The sequence below is a fragment of the Falco peregrinus genome, chromosome 5 (genome assembly GCF_023634155.1).
Source record: "Falco peregrinus isolate bFalPer1 chromosome 5, bFalPer1.pri, whole genome shotgun sequence".
Classification (NCBI taxonomy): Eukaryota; Metazoa; Chordata; class Aves; order Falconiformes; family Falconidae; genus Falco; species Falco peregrinus.
Window position 1 is genome coordinate 100067158 of NC_073725.1, and position 18395 is coordinate 100085552.

At 36.9% G+C, this 18395-nt stretch overlaps 1 protein-coding gene across 2 annotated transcripts in view; it reads left to right on the forward strand.

Moving 5' to 3' along the window:
- The first annotated feature begins 3316 nt into the window (after window positions 1–3316).
- FHIT (fragile histidine triad diadenosine triphosphatase) overlaps window positions 3317–18395 on the forward strand; it is a 613787-nt gene continuing 598708 nt past the window's right edge. The window contains exon 1 of one of the 2 annotated variants that reach the window (XM_055805410.1): window positions 3317–3428. The gene's annotated coding sequence lies outside the window, so the exon portion shown is untranslated. The remainder of the gene's footprint in view (window positions 3429–18395) is intronic. The other variant, XM_055805409.1, reaches the window with a different exon arrangement.

An 18395-nucleotide genomic window follows, 5' to 3' on the forward strand; every position in this document is an offset into this window, starting at 1 on the left:
AGCAGAAACAGACTGTAAGAAGAATCACCTTGTTATATGAAGGACAACAAAGCTGCAAGATTTCGATTTACTAATACCATTGTTACTTCCATAGAACTACTGTGTTCCTATTTCTGGGATACACAAGAAACATAAAGGCAAAAGGCAGAACTTTGTTTGAAAATACACGCTATGTAACATCACAGCTCTACGACTTGTAATTTAAGATAAAAACGGTTTCATAATGGAAACCACAGAATTCACTGAAAAATAAACTTTAATTCCCATGCATCACAGAGCCAGACAGTCTCTCACATATCACTTTGCAAGAAAACCAGTTTCTGTAAGGACTTAATATACTGAAACTGTGAGATTGGCAGAGACAAGCTATTAAGGGCTCATGTTTCTGCTAAGGATTAGAGGGAGAAAAAATATTGTTTCTGTATAAGTATAAAGCAGCTCAGTATAAAGGAACAAAGTGAACTGTCCCATTGAACAAGTAAGAAGTAGTGAGCTAAAAGAACGTTTCCCTGGGATCTCTACTCAGCTTTTCTTCAATAAGAGATTTCATGCTCAGTTGAATGTAAGAAGCAGATTATCTAGAAACACACTTCAGTTTTACTTATGCATTGCATTTGTTTTTCTTTGTTAATAGCAGAACATTAAATCTATTTTTGGTAAGCATAGGCTTCTGCCATAGCAGTAGCCCACCTCTTCATGTGCTTTTTACATATTTTAGCAGTTGCAAGTATTTATGTAACACACAATCTCTGGTTACAGACAGAGATTGCAGCTTTAGAAATGGAGAATTATGACTGGAGCTATTCAAAGAGATTAGGATTTGTGGTTTGTTTTCAACACTGTTGAATAACATTCAGGGTGGGTTTTTTTGTTTTGATGGTTTTAAAACTTTCTGACATATTTAAACAGGTTTTCTGATGTGCTGCTTTACTGAAGTCTGCGTTCTTTTCAGCATACACTTCAGTATAGTTTTTTGTTTTCACAGTGTGACAACAGAAGTCTTGAGTTTTTATCTTTGTTTTCAGACCTCAAAAGGGAGTGTTTTTTTAATACTATTTTAAAATACCAAATAAACAATGGACAGTACACAATAAAAGGATAAATGAGCATCTTTTCATCAGGATGTGATGAGCACTTAGTCTTACACAGTACCCTTTGACTTGAATGGAGTTACATCTGCAAACGGCAGTTAAACTCTACATAGAAGCCTGACAGTCTTTCCTTTTACTACTGTTATAATCTCCTTAAAAATTAATGGCAGTAAAACATGACATGATGGGAAAAGTAAGATCCTTAGAGGGTAGGATGACCAGAAAAGTCAAATAACTTAAAGGCCACAAAGTGATACAGATTAGGTTTTGAAGTGAAGAGACAGACTTCACTGTCTTCATGTTCCTTAATGACAGAAGTGAGTTAATCTGGGGAAACAGTTGCTGCTACTTGCCTGCTATACTATTATATATCCACTCAGGTCAGTGAGATCAATGATACATGAGGAAAAATACCAAATCAGTGCAAGGTAATAAAATCAATCCACAACTGTGATGTTATTAAAAACACTAGGAATTAATGAAAGTACAAAGTAATCTTCCGACAGTCAAGATTTACTACACAGAAATTAGCATTCACAATGACCTGGTAATTTGAGGGAAAGGTCTGTCTGCCATCCAGGGTGTAACTGCAGAAGATAATAATTAAGAAATACACACATGACCATGTGTTGGCAAAATCCTTCACTTGTACTAGGTAAGTGAATGGTATACACTATGTTTGCTTTCGTAAACAAAATGAGTGCTCAGTATGTTTCTCAGGACTGACTGGATATAGGAAGAGCAGCCAGTACTGGATTATGAATTGCATAATCCTAGAAGACAGGTGTATGCACTGTAAAAGGGACATATCTAGTGTAGCTTTGCACACAACTGACACAAGGAAGCTGTCACTGTGCAGTGTCACAAAGGGCTGGCAAAATGTGTAACAGCAGGGGGAATTAATGCTGTCACTTCAGCACAGAGTGATTCTTGGGATTAGGCATGGGACTTTGATGTATGCAAGTACAGATACCAAGGCATTATCCATGGCAGTAGCATCAAAAGGCAATAATGGCTCTCTGTTGGCATTAAGTAATAATAACACTTGATACCACATTCATGGGTTGGTGACAACAGTGTCTTCAATGAGCGTACCTGATAAGCCATGATATTTGCAGTATTGGTCATCATTTGTGGCAGTGTTCATTAATACAGCAATAAGAGGAGTGCCTTGCATTAATTCTCAGGGGTACTGGCTTCAGCAAATACATCAAACCTGTCTTCCATTTGTTATACTCATTTCCTTTAGAATATAAAATAAAGTTCAAGGTTTGGGCTTGAGCCCAGCATATCTGATTCCCTGAAGCACTGGAATAACAGTGATGTTCAGCAACTTTATTCCTCTGCATTGGATATACATAAAAGCAGTTATGTAAGAGAGCTTTGTTAGATACCAGACTGAAAATGAACTCTCCTACAAACTGAAGCTCCACTAGAAACCTGGCTTTCTACTGTAAGACCTTGCCTTCACTAATAAAAGCTCAGTCCATGTAAACTAAAGCAAGATACCAACCACAATGTTTCCCTTTAGGAAAGGGATGGGGGAAATAAATATTTAATGGTTGAAGCTCTTCACAGTGCTAGATGAACTCTTCTGGAAGGTGCCCGCAGCTGCACAAGGCGATGTGTGAGTGATACTGAACTGAGGTGCTCCAGTATTCGCGGCTTGGGCCAGGGGGTTCAACAGGGATGTTACCACTGATTGAAATGAGGCAAGGAGGGATAAAGTCACACTATTGTTATGTAGAAACCAACAACTGAAGCCACATGAGAGGAAAGGTAAAACTGATGGTAGGGCCGCAACTCTGCACCCTGTGTGAGCCATGAAGATAGGTAGGCAACAGCGTAAGCACGGGACACATACCATGACACTACTTCCCCACTTCTAACCGCGTGATCTACTGGTAATACTGAGTCAAGGGGGCGCATCCACACAAATCTGCGGGACTTTCCTCTACCGCCTCGCTTTACCCACAGCTGAACCAGGCACAGCAAAGGCGGGCTCCTCAACTCACCAGCTGTAACCTGTAACCTAAGGCTAGCTGAGGGGCGGCCACCGCAGCAAAACAGCCTCTCTCCTCACGATGAGGGAGCGACTCTCCGCCCCCGCTAGGGCCGCGCGCGACAGGCGGGAACACCCCTCTGCCAGCGGCGCGTGGGAGAGGCGGGAACATCGCCGCGCCCGCGCGAACACGTGCCGCCCCGGCGGCCACTACTGCCGGGCTGGCCCCGCCTACCGGCTGGCCCCGCCTGCCGGCCCGCCCCCTGGCTGCTACAGGCCGGCGCGCAGCGCGCCCCGCTCGGCCGGCGCCACGCATGCGCCTTAGGAGAGGGAGTGTAAGTTTCCATTTTGTGTTCTTGTTGTCCTCCTCCCTCCCGGTTGCTGCGCCGCTGAGTTTGCCAGCAGGGAGGGGAGCGCGGGCGGGGGGGGAGCGCTGCGCCCCCCGCCTCAACACCGCCTGCTGCGCGCTCCCTGAGGTGGCTGCCGACGGCGCCGCGCTCTGCTCCCTGGGCGGCCGCTGCACCGGGGCTGGGGCTGGCTCGGCGGCCCTTTCTTCTCCCCTTTCCTCCCGGCTGGATATTGAAAAAGCATCTCGCACTGGTTTAAGTGTTTATTCGCTGGAGCGCTTGGCCATCTCCGCTCGCTCGGGGCTGGCGCTTGGCGCTGCGCGGACGGCGCGGACATGGCGCGGCCGGTGGCTGCGCGCACGCCCGGCTTTGCCGTCCGCGTGGTCCGGGGCGGGGGGGGGAACCCGCCTTCTGGGCAGAAATGTAGCGGATTAAAGCAAATTCCTGCATTTTCGTGCTCCAGCAAAACCAAAATAGTTGTAATAGCTTGCCTGTGTTAGGATCACGCTGACTGTGGCCAATCACTTAAAATCATTTTAGGTGCTTTACGCGCTTTGTTCAAGTGATCGATTCGGTGCTCTTACCGCCAGTTCGTAAAGGAATTTTGCTGCACCTGGGCAGACTGGGTGACAACATGATACACCTAGTAAAGGGAGTTGCGTTTTTGTGAGGATAGCGTGTGTCCAACGAACAGATTAATTTTGCAGATTCGTCATAAGTCAGTTAGGAAATGAGAAAAATCAAGATGGAGAACTTAAAAAAAAAATCTCTTAATTCTAGGCAAGAACTGAAAATAATGTGAGCTCAGGAATGTTCAGCTGAAAGTTGCTTTTGAGATGAAGAGCAGCTGATGCTTAAATTATTTTTGTGGGGTGTAATGTAATTACAAATCTTAAATGGTAACATTCCTAAAGAGGAAAATAGAAAGTTCAGTTCAAAGAATAACTGCACACAAAATGTCATCTGCAAGCAGTTTTCTGAGTAATTAATTTTCAAATGTTGAATGCAGTTGATTCAAATTAGATGTTCTAGAGCATGTGCTAAGATCCTGGCTACTTAATTGTAAATTTAATAACTGAAATGCCTAATGGAAAAATGGCAGTAAATACTTTGCATTTTTCCTTAGGGCAAGATGTCTTTTATCTCCAATAAATAGTAGGCCCCCTGATTTCATAACCTGCTTTCATATTTCCTGTCAAATACTTTTTTAGATATTCTGAGTAGTTTTAAATCTTTGAATGACAGATGAGTACCGTTCTTATTTTTAAAAGTTACATTCTGTGTGCTGAAAAGAAATTCTGTGCACACACAGAGGTTTTTTTCCCTGTGAATGCTGGGCATAGTGTGCTGGTAAAAGTTGAATTTAGTTCACTTGTCAATTTTGCCACTTATTATAAAACTTAGTTGTATATTTTCTGGTTTGTTTATTCCCCCCCCCCCCCCCCTTGTATCTTTTCTGGCTTGTTTATTTTTTTCCCCCTTTCCCCTTGTAGGAAGTTTGGGCAGAAGTCTTGTTAGTTTCATTCGGTTTGAGCTGTTACATTTCCAAGTATAGCAGTTCTGATGTAAGTTCTAATTAAATCTCTTCAAAACATGCTGTTTATAATTATGCTAATTTAATTGGTATTATAGTCTAGAGAAAACTTAGAAGAATTAAGGCAGCAATATGTGAAAACTGTGGTGCCTACTTGTTTTCATTTACTTACTTATTAAACCTGTTTTTTTTTAGTTGTATCCATTTTTCAGATGTTTGTGTTCAGCTTGTAATTTTGTTACCTTTGTTATGGCTTATGGCTCATTCTCTGAGTGCAATGGAAACAGAGTGTTAAACTAAGGGTGTAGCAAGAGTCAAATATTTTAGACATGCTTTGAGTTGTATGTTTGCAGTTTCTATTGACTTCACTAGTGACAAAATTGATTTACATGTTGAGAAAATTGGAGGATATAGAGAGGATATTGGAAATGATGGCTTGGGTCAACTCATATTCATTGTCTTGCATATTACAGCTGTGTACGTACTGTATAGAATTACCGTTTTTGTGGTTACAGTGTGTAATCCTCTCATTTTGTCACGTCAGAGGAATCCTTTTATGAATTTGTAGTAAATAGAATTATTCAGTTTAGTACATGTCAAAGTCATTCTTTCTTCAGTGTATGCAGCTTTGTTTGTCAATTATGTTTATTTATATAATTCTATTTATTTATCATTCCTTTTCTGCAAAAGTAAAAATATTGCCATGTCTCAACCTTGTCAGTGGGTTTGTGCCTAGAATGTTATTAATGTTTATATAAACAGCTTCAGACAAATTGGTAACGTTTACTACAGAGGCCTCAATGTTACGTCTATTAAATCTGCAAGATAACTGTTATGTTCTATAGCTCAAACTCTTATATTAGCATGATTCTGAAATGTAATTGATTATTTCCAAATAATTTTGTGTTATGTAGGCAATGTTTTATTTACTGCATTAAGATTAATTGTTTTTAAGTGGAATTTAGGTTGACCAGTATCATACCTATTATCTCCTTTTTAAAAAATAATAGCTTAAATGTCTTATTTGCCTTACTATAGATTTTTTGCACTCATATTTAAATTATTCTGACAGGGCTACATGGTTTTGTTGCTTTGTTATTTCCATAAGTTCTAAAGGAAAGGTGAATGCTTTAAAGAAGGTCTTAATAAATTATGTTCATTCTTCTTGTCTTTCTTACTATACCAGTAATTGATCAAATAAAACTGTCAGATTTATTTGGCAGAATGTGTTCTTTCTGCAGCCTTGTAGTTTATAAGTCATGTTTTCTGAATGCAATGGTAAAGTTTCTATGTAACTGGATTTAAAAAAAAACAACAAAAACAAACCAACAAAAAAACCCCAAACCCAGGCCTAACTCAATCTGGGTTTGGTGTATTTGGTGATAAAATTCCTGCTGGGTTCCTTTGGGTGGTTGAGTCTCCATGAGGGAAATATGATTATCCTTAAAGCCGCTACAGGGTAATTCTGAATATCTGTCATAAATACTCAGTGTCTGAATTTGAAGCCTTTCATTTCTGAGTGTAAGTTTTTATAGCAAAGTAGTTACCTCTTTATATAATAGTGTCCACACAAAGTAGAGATAAAATAGGGTTGTATGAGAGGCAGCTTCATAATATTCAGCATTTAGAAAGCTTTACTAATTAAAATAAAATCTTCATTAGTTGAACTTGATTCCCATGCTTTTTTTGGTTGTCTCTGTAAGCTGGGTCTAGTCCTGTTTATGATTAACCCATCACTTTTTATGTTGATGCAGTCTTATTGGTGAGTATCCAATTAACATTTGCCTGTTCTCTCAAAAGCCAGTGAGTGACTCAGCTGCTGGAAGAGCTTCTGCAGAAGTCCTTAATTAAGACTGATTCTCCCTTCCCTTCCTTAAATTTCAAGACAAGTATGTTAATTGTATTCCTACAAGGAACAGATTGGAGAGTTGTTAGAAAGAGCACTCCTCTACAAGTGCTTGTGAGAAAGAATTCCCTACTGTAAAAGGACCCTAAGTGGAGGTTCAACAAAATGTCATCCCTCAGGGAGATGTATCAGAGTGGGAGAGCTGAGGTTACCTTCAGAGAGGAGAAGGTATGCAGATAGGTCCCCGCAGATGGTTGTGGTAAGAGCGAAGAAAAGGCTGGTTTTGAGTGTGCTGGACTTCGCTATTTTAATATTTTAAATACCACTCCACCCCCAAAAGCAGAAATCATGAACATAAATCTTATAGCTAGACAGCACAATGTATTGAAGGTCTATTTTCTGTTTTTCTTGTTTCCTCTGTCTTCAGGTGAAGTACAGGAGACAAACATTGCAAACTTCATGATTATTTTAATGGATAATCAGTTTTACTTATGATGATCTTTTGCTGCTATTGTGATATTCCACCAGTCTGGATATCATTCTGTGGAATTTCACAGACTGGGACAGTAATCAGATGATTCATTAGCTACATTTTAATAGAATTATTATTTATACTGAGCCAGAGAATTTATTTTGATCGGCAAATGGAACTTGAAGGAATCATCTGTAAACCTTAGTTTGGTTAAAATTTAGCTTGAGGTAGTGTTGAAGAGGTTTTTGATGAGCATAGCAATCATTCAAATATAGGAAAGCTGGCATTCTCAAGGCACATCTTACAGTAATCGGGTTGTTATAATTATGAACAGTATGTTGCTGACATTTCTAAGGAAATGCTTTGTTGACCAGACTCCTTTTTACTGCAGTAGTTAAGAATTTCTTTTTCCTCCTGTCTTGTTTCTTATGTATAGAGTGGTGTCACAGACCAAGTGGAGTTAAAAAAAAAGGCAAGTTTTCATAATGAATAGACAAAACAGCTAACACTATTTTTAAACTTAATTTTCCATTGTTGATGCTTTATCCTTGTTATAGTCATCTGCTGATACTGGACCTTTCCACTTCTACTTGCTTTCTCAGATCTTGTGAGTTTACTTCAGTTTGCTTCTGCCAGTTGTTCTGTTTAAGTTAACAGATTTCAGCTTCCTTGGAGCAGGAGACAGGCCAGACAGTGTTCCCATGTACATTTCAAGTGAAATGTTCTCCTTGCAAATATTTGTAATGAAGACCAAGGAGTAGAGAATGTGTATTTTAAAATACTTAAGGTAAAAGTAAATTAGAGCACTGACTTCTGAAAAAGAAAAGGAAGAGCTTGGTAGAAGGAATAGCTGTATAAATAGCGGTGTATGTCTGTTGGCCCTGGTGTCATCCTTCTGGCAGGAATCCCTAGACTACAGTTTATTCTTGCTTTATATGTACACAGCACAGAAATGGTGATTGTGTTATAAAGATTCAGAATACTGACTTGTCTTCATGTAAGTGAAAGCCGTTGAACACTAATTCATTTGGTAGTATTGTCTTCTGCATAAGAGTCACCAGTACCTTGGATCTTAGAAAAACTGCACAGAAAAACACAGTCCTGTCACATACATCCCCCCCAACAACAACAAAAACAAAAGGAAACATGTAGAAATCACTGAAAACTTAAAATAATTATAATTATCAACATGCAACTCCATAGCAGAGTCAAGCATTGTTATTTGCTGAAAACCAAATAGATTATCGTGGCCAGAAGCCCCTGGTAATTTTTGCTTTCTGTTTCTTCTTGGAAGGAACTTGGAAAAGTCAGGTCAGGCGTATTTTAATGGTCAACAGTGAATAGATAGGCAAAATACAGAGTTTGGATGGATCATACAAAGCAAGGTAGTGATTTAATGAATCCAGGATTGGTCGTTGATAGGTAATACCTGGTTTTCCTATGTTAAAAAAAAACAGGCATGCTGCATACTGTATTTCCTTTGGGGATAAAGGGATTGTTTTGTGCCATGAGAAATAAGACTATCCTTGGATGGTAGAGAGGTTTGGGTAATTCTAAATCTGATTCTTCAAAACCAAACCTTCATTCTCAAACATTTGAAATTGCAGTAGAAATTTTCAAAATTATATAGTGCTTCTAAAGGCCTACTTTTTTGGGAAGTGGTGTGGTTATTCTGGTAGTAAACTTGAAAAATGATAAATAGGCCTTGTTAAAAGCTATTTTTAAATTTGTGGGCAACACTAAAGAAAATGTTCTAATTGTGAGATGTAAATACATTTTTTTATTTTAACAAGAATGTATGCTTTTCCTCTCATTAGTTTTCACTGCAATACGGAATATTCCCAGAATAGCTCATAGATTTGCAGTGTAACACAACCAGCTCGGCAACTACACTTACCAGCTTCACATTTTTAGATAATCCAGTGTACAGATGTTCTGTATTGGCCTGTTACTTGATCAAAATAATGTTGTGGCTTAGTGCTTGAATAGTCAAAAAAAATTATGTTAAATCTGAGCATAAATGGTTTTTAACATTAGCATTTGCACAGATGTAACAAGGTCTTTAGTTGCTAAAAATCTAATGTTTTGGTAGGTATTGGCCTTGGGAGGTATTCTGGTTTTTAGAAGCCATTGCAAATAACTTGTTGGAATAGTTTACATGTGTCTAATTTGTTTTCAAAATTGTTTCTGAATTTTTAAAGAATAAGGCTTTAAACTGGCATAGTGCTGACATTTGGCACTAAGCATGCATATTATTTGTCCTGTTCAAGGTTATTATGCAAATACTGAAAATTAAGTACCTTCTAAACTGTTTTGCTGGATTTGTGTGCAAGTCTTAACTGAGAACTAAGAGATAATGAAGGCATGTTTGAAAGTGCTAGGTAACATACAAGGCTCAAATTTGCATTTGGCTTGTATTAAGACTGGGAATCAGTGTTCTGTTAGTAAGAATGATGTAACGATTCCCTGAACTGATAGGAAATCAAGTATTTTTTTGATTTGGAAATGGCTCTTAAAAGGCATTTATGCGTTATTAATTTTCTAAATGGTCACTAAGATGAAGTGGTGCTGCATTTTATGTTGTCTTCTGTTGTCAATATTTTGGGGGTTGATGCTGTACCTGATTCTTACCATCTTCTTGATATTCCACTTTCAAAAAACCCCCACCATCATTATTTTTATATACTTTACCCATGATCTTTGGCATCTCAATTAATCAAAACCAGTAGCTTCATTACATGCTTATTTAATATACAGTAGCAGATCAACCAACCTGACAGTCTTTAGATCCGTATGTGAAAGGACTTTGAAATTACACTTGCAGGGAAATGTATGTCTCCTTTTTATTTCTTGTGCTGGGACATCTGATGATTCCAGGCTTTCAGTCTCTTCTTGAGTGCATGTTGTGTTATTAAATATTTAAGAATTATATAGTTGTGATGAATACTATTTCAGACTAGCAGAATTTTATTCATTGCAGAGAAGTTTTCAGGTCAAATTTGACTTTAAAACATTCAGTTTTAGAAGATGGGGGATGGACAGAAGGAAGCTTGCCTAAATCTAAGGTTTATAAATCTCTTAAGTCATATTTCTTATTAGGCAGATGTTTTGCTGAGGAAAATGTGCAGTCGTGTTTAAAATATGATTAGTTTCTTGTATCTATGGAAAAAACAAAATACAGACAAGAAAATCTTGAATGAAGAGCTAAAAGTTTACACAATATTTCAGTAGATAATTTTACAACCCTGGACTTCAGCCTCCATTGCTATGCAAGCTTTCGTAGAAGCTGTATTTAAAGACATCATGAAACTGCAGTGATGCTATTGTTTTGTGAGATGCTGATTGTCAAACTGTTGTGCCTGTTTGTGTGCTGCTGCATGCAGATTATCAACGAATGGTTTTGGTTCCTTTATCATTACAGATGTAATGATAGATGTAAAGATACACTAGATAGCGTAACAGTAGTCATTGGCCTGTCAAAACCTCTATTATTTATGTAATAGGTATTATTAATGTCTATATTATTTTATAAGACATTATGAATTTGTTTATCTTAACTTGTCCTACTAAGCACTGAATTGGAAAAGTATTCTTGGCAGTTGCACTGTAGCAATTAAACTGGTCAGAGTGGGATGGTAAGGAGTTACTGGTCTGTAACTTTGTAACAAAAATCAGGATTAGTTTTTGCAGTTACCTAAGAGGTTACTAGGTGCAGGATTTAAAACAGGAAAGATTTAGTGGTAGTTGGATATTCATGCAGTACAGTGCAAAGAATCTTAATGTGTTTTTTATTTTGAAATCAGGATACAATTTGAAGTACTGTAATGCTAGACAAAGTAGTGCATTTTAGTATACATACTTTTATGAGTAGTCAAATGAAAAGGGCTTTCTTAGCAAAACAAGTATTTTTAAAGTGTTTGTGTGCCTAAAGATGTAGACAGGTGCTTGAAAATTTGAAAATAAAATATCAAAGTAGAAAGAGGCATCATTCTGTGTTTGACAGCTGTTTTTAATGTATTTTTCTACTGTAATGTTGGTTTTTGAGGTAGACTTAGCATGTATGTGAGCGTTCTTTGTTGGTACATTGAAAATAGGAATATAAAGGCAGCATTAGAAAAGATAAAATCATCTGACGTTATTCCTTGAATGTTTTCTGTTTATTCCAAGATCTAAATCTTAACTAGTTCTCAGTTTTATGTGTTGAGACTGTATGATGCAACTACCAAAAATATTTTCCAGTGTTGTAAGAAACCACCTATTGTAGAGCTGTTAATTCACTAATATTTTTGTACTCTACTATCTTTTGAAAACATATAATGGAAACTGAGATACCTTGGGGCTGATGGTGATTAGATGGTCCTCTAAGCATCAGAGGATGAAGTCACATATTAATCGTTCAAATGGTAAGGCTGTGACTGCTGTTGCCAGATCAAATGTATTGCTGCTCTATGGTACTAGCATCTGGAAGGATATAGCCATACAGGCAGCTGAAGTGATAGTGAGTTTTGAAGCTGCGCTAGCATGGATTGAGCCCATGCAGAAACCACTGCAGAAATGTTCAAAGTCAAGGGTGGGAAGAGTAGCTTGGTAACGGGAGTGAGCTACATCTGCACTTGTAAGGCTAGCTTCTTGCTATGTAGATGCAAGAAATACTGAGCTAGTGCTTTAGTGTGGATATAGCAGTTTGTCTAGAGATACAGGGGTCTTTCTAGAGATACTTGTGTAATCATTTAAGTGAGAAATGATTAAAAAACCCCCTAGATTCTAAACTGCTTGCTAACAGCATAAGTACTACTGTTTGTTTTGTTTGTTTGTTTGTTTGGTTTTTTTTAGGACAGATAAACCACTACAAAAAGGAGTTACTAACAGAAGCTTTAATTTATTTATTTATTTATTTATTTTGTTTTTAGTATCATAACCAGCTCAAGGAATTCCAGGTCAAACAACTCCATCTCAGCTGCTGTTTTCCTTTCCCATGTGTAATGCATTTGTTATACTGGTACAGCTGTTTCTTGGATCATGTGGTGAGTCAGACCAGTGGAGACATCTGAGCAAATTGACTATACAAAAATGGGTTGTTTTCAACCTTGACAAACTTGAAAAGTTTGTTGCTCCAATTCATTCTACAGCTTACAGACAGTTGCTCGCACAAGCTTATGCAAGGTCTGGCGAGAGAAGTGGGAGTTGCTTAAGGTGGAAGAATTGCTAGCCTTAACACCCAGAAAATTGTGTTTGGAAATGTGGTATAACTGAGTGCCTCATCCTCTGAACCAGATTTACACTGGAGTAGTATGAACAAAGTGCTGCTTTATTTGTGCATTGCTGCAACTGAGATGAAAAGCAACAATTTCTAAACAACTTGTTTGCACTAGCCATATCTTTGCAAATACTTCCATAAACTCAACAGGTTCATTTAAACCATTTTGATTATAATCAAAAGTTGACTAGATACCTCTTCTATTATTGGATTTCTGTGTTGAAAGGTGGCTACTGCTTCTTAGCTTTTAATGACAGTGGGATGCTTACAGTCAATTTTAGAGATAAGCTGAATGCAGTAATTTCTTTGCAGATACTATTCACAGACTTCCAGCTATATGGGCACTGCATCAAAAGTGGATTTATTGAATAATAGCGTCAAACATGGGTATGGCCATATGGGTATTATGGGTATTGTAATGGATCAGTAGCTGAGTTGCATTACTGTGTACACAAGTACTGACATAGAAATATACATTAAAATGTATCTATTGACATAAAAATATTGTACAGAAGTTCAACAAAAAAAAATATATTTATTAGTGTGTATTCTGAACAGGTCATAGAAGTTCTGCATTGTAAATTTAACTAATCAAATAAGCATGGATAGATTGTTGGCCTACACTGTGAGCGGATCAACAGAGTTTTTCTTGGATATGTTTTCTGAATAATTTTCCCCTATATACCTTTAGCAGCCAGCACAGTATATTTATTGAATTAAAATAAAATAAAAAAAAAATTTAAAAACCCCACTACCTTAAAGCCTACAGCTTGAAATACCTGTCACTATAAAGATTTAGTGTTCATAGGAGAAACGTCTTACGTTAAAATTTGCCTGACAGTTTAGGAGACTTTATTAGAAGTTAGAGTGGATGTCAACAGTGAAGTCTTGTCTCTGCACCCCTCTGTTTAAGGTAGATGTTGCTGCTTAACAGATGTTGCTGTTAGTGTTCTTTCCTATTGAAAACAATGAAACGTGTAGTTGTCCATTTTGATTTTTAAGGATGTTAGAAAAGATCTTGAAAGGTGTAATTGAAAAAAATAGAAGAGCAGTTTTAACTAATAATCAGACAAGGGTGGGGTTTCTTCAGTCTAATTTTTTTCTAAATTTGTTTAAAAAAGTCTTGAAGAAAAAAGCGGGTTTTGACTAATCTTCTCCTGAAAGTGCAGTTCAACAGAGTATTGCATCTCTTTACATCTTTTTATAGAAAAATTATTTCTTCTTTAATGAGGTGAGTGATTGAAGTAATATTTTTTTTTTCCACTAGTCTCTGATGAACATTCTATAGATTGGAGCTTTCCTAGCTGGAAACTGTAGTAGTTAGTGGTAGATGTAGGCTTCCTTCTTCTACCCCAAACAAAACAAAACAAAACTGGATTTTACCTTACAGCAGAACGGTAATTTCCATTTCAGGTAAATAAATTTTAATGCAATAACATGGTCATAAGTTACTTCAATACTTATTTACAAATTTTTCAGCTCCTTTTAGATTACTTTCAGTGTCTGGAAATCAGACCTTATTCAATTTTCAATTTCTCCAGTGTTCGTTTCCAAGGGCTAGGTCCTGTATGACTGTTTGCAAGGTCAGAATGCTTTACATTGTCAGACTCTGTAAGTGTCTGTACACAGTGATCAGCTCCCTCCACAAACTCCCTGATAAGCTGAATAAGTTAAACCCCCTTATTGGGAAAAGATGAGGACCTCAGATAGCTGTAGCAAAAGAGAAGCTCTAGGATAGAATCCACTGTGAGCAAAGGAGAGAGAAAAAGACCAAAATAGTCTGGCAGAAGAGGAATGTGATTGTTGCCATAATCAAAAAGGATTGGCTGGCCTACAACAAGTTCAGATAATGAATCAGTGACACAGAAATGGTGGATTGCTGTTCTGGAAAACTGTCCTGTTCATGATCCCACCTTAACGTGTTAGCTCTCAGCAATGCTTGTTTTTAAATGGTTTACAAACTCTTCTGTTGCTTATTGTCTCAGAGGCTATGTCAAATGTTGATATTTGTTCTTAATGATCTGAGTGTGGATCAGGTGAGCAAATTCTGTCTTTAGAAACACATTTGGCTCACCTTGCTGCTTCTAGAGATTACAAGGGTAGTGCTTCTAGAGATTACAAGGGTAGTGGTGGTTTTACAAGGAAACAACCAATATACAAAGTTCATTTGTGAGCCATGCATAGTTAGAAATATGTAGTTAACAGCATTTACTTCGTACTTCCTTTCTGGCTGTTCTGATATATAAGTGGTTTGTTAAACTGAACCTTGTAAATGCTAAGAATTTAAGCTTTAAAACCAACTAGGCTAGAAGTAATTTCAACTACAGCTGTTAGATTGAAGCACATTATTTGACAAAGCTATGTTGTCCTGTTGCATCTCTTAAATAGAGTTTAGTCTTGAGTAAATACTAAATTAATAAGGATATCTGTTCTACTCACTGTTCTTTTCTCAAAAGTACCAAAGCCAAACTAGAGCATTTTAAAAGTGTCTTTGTTTAGTTTGTTATATTTTACTGTCATGCTATGTTTTCCAGCTTGGGCAGAATCCTGTTGTCACTGTCAGTGTGGAAGGTCTAATCTGATAGAGGTTGCACATTCTGAATTTAAACAGGGCTTTCAGCTCTCTGTTAATTCTTCTCATTTCATCAGACATAAGTAATACAACTATTTACAGTAAGCTGTTTTGGAGCTTGCATAAAGTATAAGGTTTCTTTCTTTATTTTTCCAAGTATTTCAAGCGATGGTCAGCTTTGATGGCTGATAAATTGTTTACAACTCTTCTTGTAACATCTGTCCTTCCAGAAAAGAAAGTATTGTCAGCTAGTTTCAACTAAGGCTAATTTGTGTATAGTTCTGAGAACTCCTCTTCTTTGTAGCTAGAGATTTTTACAAGTCAGCACTGCTTGTCAGATTATTTAGGCTGCAAATCTTGATTTTTTTTTTTTTCTCCCCTCATTATCTCTGAAAATCTAAGATAATCAACATAACTGAGAAGCTTTAAATAGCCTACTGTATGCTGGGTGATCAAGGAGGCAAAGGCAACTACTGGGCACTCCTAGAAAACCCAATTTTTAAAATGTTTGTGTAACTTTAATTGCTTTTTTCTTTTAGGTGTCAGCTCTTCTGTGTAACTGACAGAAACTTGCATAACTGGCAGAAGGGGCTTTTCTCTCTAGAGCTGAATTGTACAGCTTTAGCAGTAAAAGTAGAATTTCAGAGGAAATTCTCTTGAACCTAGGACTTCTAGGGTTGTTGGCTATTTAAAAAAATATTTGAAGATGCTTTTGTTTTGGTAAAATGTTGTCTTTTTTTTTTTCCTTAAGTAGTTTTGTCATCTTTGTTTTGCTACATGGCAACTGAGACAGACTAACATTGTGCAAATCTGATTAAAATTATCTGTGCTGTTTCAAAGGTCAGGCACACACAGTGAATTTGCTTTCAAATTACTTTGTTTATTCTGTGTACGTATGCATCTTGAGCTCTACAAAGGTCAGGAGAGGAGATTCATTTTGGAATTTAAAGAAGTTAGGTTTTTACTGCTGGTAGCCCTTGTTAGTTTCATTTGAACTAATGAAAGTTGTTTTCCTTTGTTGTTTTTTTTGATGTCAGTTTTGTTTCTGTAGTGGATCTCATTTGTAACTGAGGTCCATTTAAAAAAACAAACAACAGTATTAGTAATGCATGTTATTTTTTCATATTTTATGGGATCTTAAAAATTAAGTACTGTTTGCACAATTAAACAGTAGCCTTATTTGGGTTTTGATTTCTTGGCTTGTTTAATTCATGTGGCAGACTAATATTTTCCTAGCTAGAATAGTGTATTTAAGAGGTACACAATATTTAACTGTGTCTTGTCACAAATGGTTTAATAGGGGTGGTGGTGCAATCCCTTAGAATTTCTCACAGTCCTGCTTATTAATGTTCAGGTTGAATAATATAATCACAAAAGGATTCATGTGTGTCAGTGAAGCATAACTAGTTGCAGTTTTCCATCACAGAACCAATGAAAATTAGTAATAAAGTGGGCGTCTATTAAATAAGAAAGAAACTGCTTCTGTAAGGTGCCTAATTTTTGTCCTAAAAATGGCTGTTATGTAAGTCCCCTTACATTGTACTTCTGTCTGTTAGACATACTGGTAGAAATATTTTTGTTGACTTTTTAAATGGTAACTCATACCAATAAAGAGATTTTCTAAACAATAATAATGACAATTTTTCACTTGAACAGAAGTGCCTTTTCAAAAGTTTACATTCCCTTGGAAAGTCTTGAGTTGTTTAACCAAATCAGATTTTTCTGTGAAAAGTATTCTGACATTCTTTCTTTTCTGACTTTAGGAGATTAAATCTGAATGAGACAGAACATGTTTATTGAAAGAACATAATACCAAACCATAACAAAACTCTATGTTTTAGTGCACATTTTATGCAAAGGATGGACATATTTTGCAGCTATATGAAAGGTTAAAAAATTGTTCTGAGTCTCTTTTTATGGGTAAAAGAATATAAATCTCATCTAGGAAGCTGCGGCTCTTTCAGTAGTAAGTAATAGATGTCTTTCTAAGTAGAGCACTAATCTTCCTTGCCAAAGATTAATTTAGTATATATTTAATCTGTAGTTGCTTTGGTTCGTGTGCATGTAACCAAGCCTGGATATTAGTAGCAACAGATTGGTCTCACAGATTTCTTTTTAGTTTAAAAAATTGCTGTAGTAAATTGGGTATTTGGCCAGGCTGGTTGACTCTAATTTCATATGGCAGACAGTGGACTGCTGGGTCCATGTACTTTGAAAGACGCAGAAAGGATGGTGAGGCCTAGACTAGTAGTGTGTTTGCTTGTGGGCATTTTGCCAAGGTGCTGCTACTGCTTTGAGGCTCTTCTTTTCTTGCCTACTTCTTACTAATTGGTATAATTTGTAAGCTTCCCTCCACTGATTCATTATTGTTGGTAGCAGGCACTGTCTTTTCTGTTTAAATAAGTGTATTCAGTGAGAGAGATTTTTGTGTCAGCTTTTCCTCAGTTTTGCTGTTTCAATCCTAGTCCATTAAATACCTCTAGTATTTTATACCTATATGTATCCTTCCCAGTGCTGCAACTGAAACAGTAGCTATTAGGCCTTGACAGTGTGATTTAACAAAACAAAAAAATTGGGTACTTAAGAGTATTTTAAGTATAAATTAAAATGTAAGTGTTTTGTAACATAAACCATACAGAATTATTGAACATGTTTGAGTTACTTGGAACAATTTCTATTAAATAAAATTTTATCCTGTTTTTCACTTTCCCAGATATCAGGAAAAAAATTGCCTTCAGTATTGTGACATTAACGTTTTTCGTGTCATGTAAATTCTGCTGTGTGGCTTGCTTTTGAAAGGCTTGATTAGCTGGGATAAAAATCTCAATATGATATATGCTATAATGGCTCATCTCCAAGTGGTGAGTTTGAGTATCAAAATTAAAGACCAAGCATCAGTATCTAATTGTAGACCTATGTTAGTTCAGCTGAAAAAGGAGGAATAGAAAGGGGGAAAAGGTAGAGTGAGACAATACTGTTCTTTAGAGGAAGATTAGTAATGCTTACATTTGAGAGGGATATATAAAGCCTGATATTGTACATAATCAGAATTAGAGATGGATTATTATCCACAGGATCTGGCTTATATAAGTACTTTGGGTACTACCTGCAGCTTCTAAGATTACTTCCTTATTTTTTCCAGAATCGCACTGTAATGTAGAACCAAATTCATAATAATATGCATAGCTTTACAGATAAATCCAACATTTGTACCAGTGAAGATCATCTAAACTTTGATATACCTAAAACGATTATCTTGAAATGTTTGGGTTTG